Genomic DNA, 10154 nt, shown 5'->3' on the forward strand with positions numbered 1-10154 from the left:
CGAAGGAAATTTCTATTGCCTTGATATTGTACCGTATGCATTTTTTCCGAGTTTTCAATCTATTTATACATGCTGTAATTTTCTGTTTTGAAATTTCCGATTTTTTTTTTAAATAATCAATGCTTCCTTTATTAGTCTGTGTTTCTTAGTAAAAGTGTCTATGGTGTTTGTTAAGTGTACTTTTATGTCATTATTTTGTTAGACTCATTGTGATGGTATATGGTTGCCCGTGTACGTACCTACGCTGTCGGAGCGACACAAACGGCGAGGTCTTGTAATTGCTTAGGGCAGCACGGTGCGGCATGATCTTTGTTAATTCCATTAACCTTGATTTCGTACCGCATGTATTCTTTCGCAGTTTTTAATTTATTTCAACATACTGTAACTTACTATTGTGTACTTTTCAATTTCATTCAAAATATTCACTTTTTAATTTAAAATATTGTATTTTTTAGTAAAATTTTCTATGGAATCATGTGAGTTTACGATTATGACGATATATTGCTGAATTTTTTAGGTATTATATCATTATCTGTACACAAACATTCGCTGCTGGAACGATACGACTGTAGAGGTGTTGTATTTGCGTATGGCCATCGTTAGTTTCTTCTAGCATAATCTTGTATCGTACGCATTCGTAGACTATTTTCTACTTATTTCTACATACTGCAATTTATTTTTATGATATGTAGTATTATCTACCAAATTTCCAAACTTTAATCTGAAAAATTGTATTTCCGAGTTCTTTGGAATTATTTGTCTGTTTGAGTACCTACGCTGATTCAGCGTCACTATTGGTGAAGTCTTACAGTTGCTTACGGCCTGATCGGACGAGCCTTCTGCATGGTCCTCGCTAATTTCTTTGACCCTGATCTAGTTCAACTTTTTTCAAAATTGTTAACCTTTATTTTAGGAAATTGTATTTCTTAGCAAAAGGGTCTTTGGTATTAGTTTTGTGTACGTATATGTCGATAATTTGGTAACCTTATTGCTATTTTATTTGACTGTTTCTATACGTACCTTCGCTATCGGAGCAACACGACTAACGAGGTATTGTAGTGGCATACAGCAAAACTGATAGGCACTACTCAATGGTCTCCGTTTATTTCTGTAACCTTGATTTTGTACCGTAGGAGTATTTTCTCAGTTTCCCACTTATTTATGCATTCTGTAATTTTCTGTTATGATATTTTCGATTTTTCTTCAAAATTTTCAACCTTCGTCTTAAAAAATTGTAAGTCTTAGGAAAAGTGACTTTGGAATTAGTTCAGTGTACCCGTATGACATTATTTTTCTCAACTAATTGTCTGTCTACGTACCTATGCTGTTTGCGCGACACGACTGGCGATGTCTTGTATTTGCGTACGACAGAACGGAGCTACACCATTGGATGGTCTTCCATATCTTATTTAACCATGGTATTTTACTGTAAGAATCACCTATTTGTACATACCGTAAGTTACTGCTATGATATTTTCACTTCTCCTAAAAAATACAATTTTAGAAATAAACAATTGGAGGGTTTGAATGAAATCGGAAATATCATATCAATATGATTCATCACAGATTGTAGAAATAAATAGTGCATATCGAAGGAATGCATTCGGAACAATATCATGGTTAGAGAAATTAACGAAGATAATACCGTAGCGTCAGTCCGATATTGCGAACCCACCTGCACGACCATAATAGGCGCGTCGCTCCGGAAGCGTATGTACGTATAAAGACAATTATGTAAAATAAAAATATGCTTCATCATATTATTGGCATAAACGTAACCTCGACTAACTCCAAACAGACATTCACTGATAAATAAAATTTTTTAAACCAAAAATTGAAAGTTTGGAAAAGAATTGTTGATATCATAACAGTAAATTACAGTATATAGACATAAACTGAATACAGAGAAATAATGCACACTGTACGATATTAAGGATAAAGAAATTAACAAAGGTCATCCAGTACTCCCCACCAATCTGTCGCGCGAAACTACAAGACTTCGCCAGTCGTGTCTCCATGGCAGGGTAGAACGTATGCCGTCAATCGTTCAAAATAACAAAGAATTCAACATAATATTGTTATAAGCGTACTCTCAATTAATTCCGAAGACCCTTTTCGTAAGAAGTACAATTTTTGAATCTGAAAATTGAAAATTTTAATGAAAACCGAAAATATTATACACCAAATTAAAGTAGTCATAATTAAATGAATGACTGGGTAAAAATGCATACGTTTCAATAGCAAGGTTTTGAGAAGTTAGCGAAGACCGTCCAGCTGTGACGTATCGATCTGCAGTACGCAAATACAAGAACACTCCAGCCGTGTCGCTCCGAAAGCGTAAGCACGCATGCAGGCAATCATATAAAACATGAATAAGATTAACAAAGTACTGTAATAAACGTACACCCAAGTAATTCCAAAGACACTATTACTATGAAATACAATTATTTAAATTAATAGATAAAAATCTTGAAAGAAATCGAAAATGTCATAACAGTAAACTGCAGTATGGGAAATAAATAGAAAACTGCGTAAGCATACATACGGTATAATATCATGGTTAAGGAAATTAACAAGGACCAGACAGTAATGTTGCCCCGATCTACTGAACGCAACAATAAGAACACTCAAGTCGTATACTTTCGGAAGCGTAGGCACGTACACAGAAAATCGAATAAAATAACAACAATCTTAACAAAATATTGTTATGTATGTAACCTCACCTAATTCAAAAGACACATTTCGCAAAAGATAAAATTTTTGTAATACGAAATTTGACAATTTTGAAGAGAATCGATTATATCGTAACAGTAAGTTACAGTTAGTGTATAGTAATAAATAGAAGACAGCGAAAGAATGCTTTTGGTACATAATCAAGCTTAGTGAACTTAACTACGATCATCCAGTTGTGCCACTCCGTTCTGTCGTACGCAACTGCATGACAACTCCAGCCGTGTCGCCCCCTAATCGTAGGTACGAACACAGTCAATCATATAAAGTAACAATGTGCTTTAGAAGATATTGTCATAAACATACACTCAAATAATTCCAATGGCACTTTTCCAAAAAATACAATTTTCCATATGAAAAATTGAACATTGTGAGAAAAATCGAAAGTACTAGAGCAGTAAATCGCAGTATGTATAAATAAATGGAACATTGCGAAAAACGCATACAGTACAATATCGCGGTTAAGGAAACTAGAGGAGGACATACAGTAGTACCGCTTCGATCTACAGAAAGCAACTACAAGGCTAACTCCAGTCGTGTCGCGCATGGCAGCGTAGGTGCGTATAGAGCCAATCATTTAAAATGACATTAAGCTTTAGAAAATAATATAATAAATGTACACTCGCATAATCCAAAGACACTTTTATTGAGAAATACAATTTTTTAAATAGAAATTGAGACTCTCGGAACAAAATCAAAAATATCGAAACAGTAAATTACAGTCAGTAGAGACAAATAGAAATTAGTGAATGAATACAAACGGTAAAATATTAAGTTGACGGAAATTAACAAAGACCATATACCAGCATTGCTCCTTTAATGTGAACGTAATTACAACATAACCCCAGCCGTGTCGTTCCGGAATTACAGGTAACATACACAGACAATGGCATAAAATAAGAGTAAGATTAACAAAATAATGTAAGAAACGTACAATCAACTATTTCCAATGACACTTTTAGTATGGAAAACAATTTTGTATAATAAAAATTAAAAACATTGAAAAAATTGAAAATATCGTTACAGTAAATTACAGTATGCGTCAATAAATGGATGGCATGGAAAAACGCATTCAGTACAATATCATGGTTAAAGAATTTAACGAAGACCATCGAAACCTGTCGTTCCGGTGTAGCGAACGCAACAGCAAGATGAATCCAGTCGTGTCGTGCCGGCAGCGAAGGTACATATGGAGACAATCATATAAAATATGAGGGAATATAACAAAATATTGTCACAAACGTATGCTCAACTAATTACACAGGCACTTTTCATGTACGATACAGGTTCAGAAATTAAAAACTTGAAATTGAAAAAAAAAAATTGAAAATATGATAACACTATATTACAGTTCGTGTTCAGATAAAGAAATTGGTCTCCATTTCAGTGACGGGCACGTTAACTACATGCGTGTATTAGAATGACGAACGTCAAACATTTCGAGAACGTTACCACCTTCTGTGGGAGACGAACGGCTAAGTCGGTAGCATCACATATCCTGTGACTCGGGGAATCAATCCAGCTATACCGGGAGTAAATACGCCGTACATTATTGGCCTTAGCCACCCCATATCACGGTATTGAAACTAATACACAGAATAAAACCGTTGTACAACGATACGTATTGATAAGGAGTCAAACATTATACCGAAGGCCTTACATTCCGAGAAGCTTACCCACTGTACAGAGGGTATGACTTCGTTTTCAGAGAAGCAGGTTAGTAGAAATTTTAGTGACAGGTACCATAATTTCATGTATTAATTTGAAGATGGAGGATCGAACCGTTCGGGTGCGTTACCACCCTCTTTGTGGGCCGCACATATAAGTCAACTGTCGTGTGATTCCGAGGGGCAAGCCCGGCATTCCGGGAGAAAACGCCCTGAACAGCATTGCAAAAAGGAAACATTATTTCTCGGTATAAATAAGAAAGTAGAGAGTCAAACCGTGGAAGAAAAATAATCGTTCATAAGAATTCATTCTTTTTACCGAATACCTAATCTTCCGAGAAGCCCAACCCGCTGCAGCAAGTGTCTGGCTCAGTGTTCAAGGCAGCAAATTAGTAACATTTACTCCGGGAATGCATGGTTTGACTTTTAGAATATTGGAATACGTCAAGCTGTGGACTTAGCCCTTCGTGTCCCAAAGAAAGTGGTAACATTCTCGAACGGTTTGACCCTCGATCTTATAAAAAATACATGAAATTATGGTGCATTTCACTAAAATTCATACTGTCTATCTTCTCTGATCACGAAGCCACACCCGCTACACAGATGGCTAGCTTCTAGGTAGGTAAGGCCTTCGGTAAAATGTTTGACTGTATACAAACAAGTAACGGTCTACATTGTTTTGACCCAGTATATTAATATCAATAACATGACATTTGGTGTCCAAGACCAATACTCTACGGCGGATTTACTCCCGGTTTGATTCTCAGAATCGCAGGATAGGAGTAGCCATTGACTGAGCCGTTCGACCCTCACGGTAGGTATCAACGTACGCGAGCAGACTGATCCTCGATCTTCCAATTGATACATGAAGTTAAGGTGGCCGTCACTGAAATGAAGACTAATACCTTTTTCTGGACACGAAGGTATAGTCTCGTTGACGCCGGTGAAGTTCGCAGATGGTAGCGCCTTCGGTAAAACATTTGACATTAATCCAATTGGTGATGATCTCAAACGGTATGACGCTCTACTTTAATATTAAAGCTGTGAATTAATGTGTCTATTACTATTACTGTTAAGCGGATTTATTTCCGGAAAACCTGGTTTGTCTCTCGGAATCGCATAGTAGCTGAAGTGATTGACTTAGCCGTTGGATTCTCATGTAATGTGTTAACGTTCTTAAACCGTTTGACACTCGATTTTGATATTTATACATGAATATGTGGTGTCCGTATGCTAGCATTTCTACGAATTTGTTTTCGTGTTCAAAAAGCGAGACACTCGTTACAGTGGGATAAATTCTGGGAAGGTATGGTATTCGGTAAAGAGAATGACTTTATACCAATTCGTAACGTTCTCAAACGGTGTGACGCACTGCCTTAATGTTTCAACCGTGAATTAGGGCTTCTATTGTCCCTACTGTTCAGCAGACCCGTACCCGGTCTACCTGGATTGACATTCGTAATCACAGGATAAGTGAAGGTATTGATTTAGCTGTGCGACTTTTAAGAAAGGCGGTAACGTCCTCAAACGGTATGATTTGCAATCTTCTTCTTCATACATGAAATTAAGGTGCGCGTCATCAAAATGTCTACAAATTTCTTCCCCCGATCGCGGAGTTCTGCGCTCGATACTGCGGGTCAGGCTTTCCGAGAGCAGGTCCTTCCTTGTAGCGTTTGACTTTATACCAATTGTTGACGCCCACAAACAGTTTGACGCTGTACTTTAATATTCAAACCGTGATCTAAGGAGTCCACTGCCAATACTGTACAGCGCATACACTACCGGAACATCTGGTGTAACTTTTGGAATCACAGGACTGGTGAAGCTGTTGGCTTAGCTGTTCGTCTCTGACAAAAGGTGGAAACGTTCTAGAACGGGTAGGCCATCGTTCTTCTAATCCGTACATGAAGTTGAGGTGACCGTCACTGAAATTTATACTAATTCCTTTCTCTGAGCACGAAATTGTACTCTCGATACAGCGGGTTAGATATACGGAGGGTAAGGTTGTCAGTAAAACGTTTGACTTTATACCAATTGGCAACGCCCACAAACAGTTTCTGGCTCTACTTTAACACGTTGATGTCGGTCTGACACACCGGTGGCCCATACTTGCCTGTTCCCTGCGGCGGCGTGAACCATGCTAGATTGTTCCGTGGGGCGGCATGCATCACCGATGGTCCACGTTTGTTAATAAAAAAATACGTAGTACAATATATTATTTTACAAATTTATCATTATACATTAACATTTCATACTTATAATCAAACATTTAACACAAACTGCATGACTTTTAACTTAATTAATACATTAAATAAAACAAAATATAACGACATATGTTGCCGATGCTACTTTTTAAAATATTTCAAACAAAGTGCCGCCTTATCCGGACAAGTTCTACAGAAAGTCATTACTCCTTTTGCTTTGTTTGTGGCCTTCTGTATGCCTTTTATGTTTGTTAAGCGGTTGTAGCACTCTTTACATCCTTTCCTCACCTTCCTCGCGGGTCCTTGGTGTGAAAATCAAAAATGTTTTTCCTTCAACTTCCTATTAGCTCTTCACTTGGGGGATTCTCAACACTCTCCAAAAGATAATCAATAATTTTCTCTCTAAATTTTAAAATTTTGTAACGCTTGGATCCCTACTTTTTGTGGATGTACGACGCATTTCCTAATGAGGTGCCGCATATTAGCTCCACAACAACTTTTCTATACCATCTTTCCGTTGTCCGTAAACATTTATAATAGGAACACATTTAATCTGATATATTAACTCCCTTCTTCGCACTATTGTTAGAAAAAGAGGTGTCTGGTATCAATTTATCATCGTTGCCGCGAATATTCGCGCAATTGTGAGATATCGAAGTGGTTAACATACAGAGGTGTCTTTTGTCGGTCCACTTTAAAAATTTCACGCTGCTCAGATTTTCGAGAGATATAATGTCGCCTCGTTTCTGTTCCTGTTTTGCCTGTGGCGATAGAAACCTTGTATTCATTTTGACTGTACCGCAAATGTATTATTTTTTTTGGTGAGGAGATCTTCGGATAAAAGAATACCTGTATAAAAACTGTCGGTAAATAAGATCCGGCCCATGAACAATAGATCTCGTACCAATGTCATCACTACATCACGAGAATGTGCTTTTAGAATTCTTGCTTCATCTTTTCCGGAATGAATATGCACATTATATGTATATCCGTCCGGAAGGCAGAGTTTGTACAGTTTTATTCCGTACTTGCGCCGCTTATCGGGTATATATTCACGAAAGCTAAGGCGTCCTTTCCACGAAAGCATGCTTTCATCAAATACTATATTTTTACCTGATTTTACTGCATTTTGGAGTGTACGAAGAATTATATCAACTACATTTCGGATTTTGTGTAACAGATCCACGGTTATAGCTGTAGCATTATCAGAAAAGTGCACGTACTTTAATATAGCTAAGAATGGATCGCGTTTCATTCCTTTCATTATCCGCGCATTCGAATACAACGCCTTTTTAGTCCAATATATTCGAATTTCGGGTTCATGCACTACCCACATATTAAGCAAGATATCAGTAAAGGTATTTAATTCACATTTTGTAATGGGATGGCATCATCATCTTTATCCCCTACACCAGATTCCGAAACATCTTCCACCGTGGTACTCCTATCTGTTCCTGTGTCCGATGATGATGATGAAATTATTCCATTTCGTCGTCCCATTCGCATGATTCCAGATATAGATTCATCTGACGAATTACTGAATTCCATATCCATTGTATCTAATATTTAGATGGGCAAAAATGAAAAATGAAAAATGATAGCCGCCTTTATAGAAGGAAGAAAATATCATGCTACCTTCTTTCCTACTGGAAGGAATGTATACTCCGGAACCATTCAGAACTGTACTGACATCGCGCCTCATAAAAACTCACAAAAACCCACAATACTCACAACGCACACTAACTGACGTCTTCTTCACTTGCCGCCAACTCTAAACTCTCCGTAAACCTCGTGTCGCTGTCTAAACTCTCAATGATCTTCCCCACTTACTAGGTCACACATTATATACGAAGTGTCAGCTGGGTAGTATTCGTTCCCTCAGAAATCACTGAATTCCCTCATTACGTGTGGGCTGTCCTGAACGTCTAATTGGGCCGCCGAATGCCCAGAGGCTTTTGGTTAGACTGGCATACCGCAAGCTCACCCCTAGTCCCGTGATCGGCCAAGGGAAGGGAATATTTCAGGAAATCGCACAATGGCGCATGGCAACTTGGCCCGGCAATATATCTTACTTTGGCGATCCTGGAAACAAGACTCTAGTGCGGAGCCCCAGTGACCCTTTCAATGTTATAAGTTGCCAGGGCGCCTGGAAATCGTTAGTCGGGGATTCGACGAAATTGCCGCTCGCACTCAGCATAATTTACGCATAAAACTTACACTGCGTCCAAGAACTATTTTCGTCGTGTGCGACAATCGGTCGCAGTATTTCTAGAGAATTGTTGCGTTTGAAAGGGTCAGATTCCTTCTGTTCGAAACTTCTAGGGGTACGAAACACGAAAAGCTAAAATCCTACTTGACCGAACTTGGGCTCTGGCACGGAGAACTTGGCTGCCAATGGGCCAGGGGAGTGTCACATACTCTACACTCGAGGACGTTCCCCAGCGCGGGGTCACAAATATCGATTGGCCACGCAAACGGAACGTGCTCCGGTCACCGCGATTGGGTGACATGTAATTTATATATATTACATGCCTGAAGTATCGGAGCTTCACCTCGTAGGAGAGGGATCTCTCCACCACCCCCTCGCGTGAGAAGATTTTTCCACCCTCAAGATTAACAATGCGAAGATCAAGGGATCGCCGGTGGTCCCAAAACTACAAAAAGGGAAGATTTCCCCTGTTTGGCAATCTCCACCGGTTTTCAAAACGCATGATTGAAAATAGTGGAGAAAGTAAATAACTTCCATTAAAACGGTAATATGAAGTCTTCGAAACGTCGAAGAGTGCAAATAAATCTTCGAAACGTCGAGGAGTCAAAGTGGAAGTTAGTTTCCTCCTAACGTGACAGCGGGCATTAGGGCGCAAGCATTCAACAGTATAATTCGGTGCCACGCCGCCCCATGGAGCGGACCACTAGTTGATGCGCCGTCGCATGGAACAGACACCGAATATCCGCCTATGCGTCAACGTGTTAAGATAGAATCCATGAATTATGACGTCTATTACCAAAACTGTTCAGTGGATTTACTCACGGCATACCTGTTTTGTCTCTCGGAATCACAGCATGTGCGAGGCTACTAACGTAGCCTTTCGACTCGCGTAGAGGGTGGTTACGTTCTTGAATGGTTCGACACTTGATCTTCAAATTTACACAAGAAACTAAGGGGCTCGTCACTAAAATGTGTACTGGTTTGCTTCTCTGATCAAAAAGTTATACTTCCGATACAGCGTGTTTGGTTGACAGAAGTTAAGATACTCGGTAAAGAGTATAACTTTATAACACTTGGAAATATTCTCCTGTAGATAGCGTCCCTACTATAATATTAAGTCTTAAATTAAGGTGTCTATTGCCAATACCGTTCAGTGAATAAACACCCGGAGTACCTAGTTTGCCTCTCCGAATCCCAGGATACGTGAAGCTATTGACATAGCAGTTCGTCTCTCCCAGATAATTGCATCGTTGTCGAGCGGGTTGATGCTCGATCTTTTCATTTATACATCAAGCTATGGTGCCCGACACTGAAATGAAGACTTATTTCTTGTTCTGAAGACGA

Source organism: Lasioglossum baleicum, unplaced genomic scaffold, assembly GCF_051020765.1.
Source record: "Lasioglossum baleicum unplaced genomic scaffold, iyLasBale1 scaffold0099, whole genome shotgun sequence".
NCBI lineage: Eukaryota > Metazoa > Arthropoda > Insecta > Hymenoptera > Halictidae > Lasioglossum > Lasioglossum baleicum.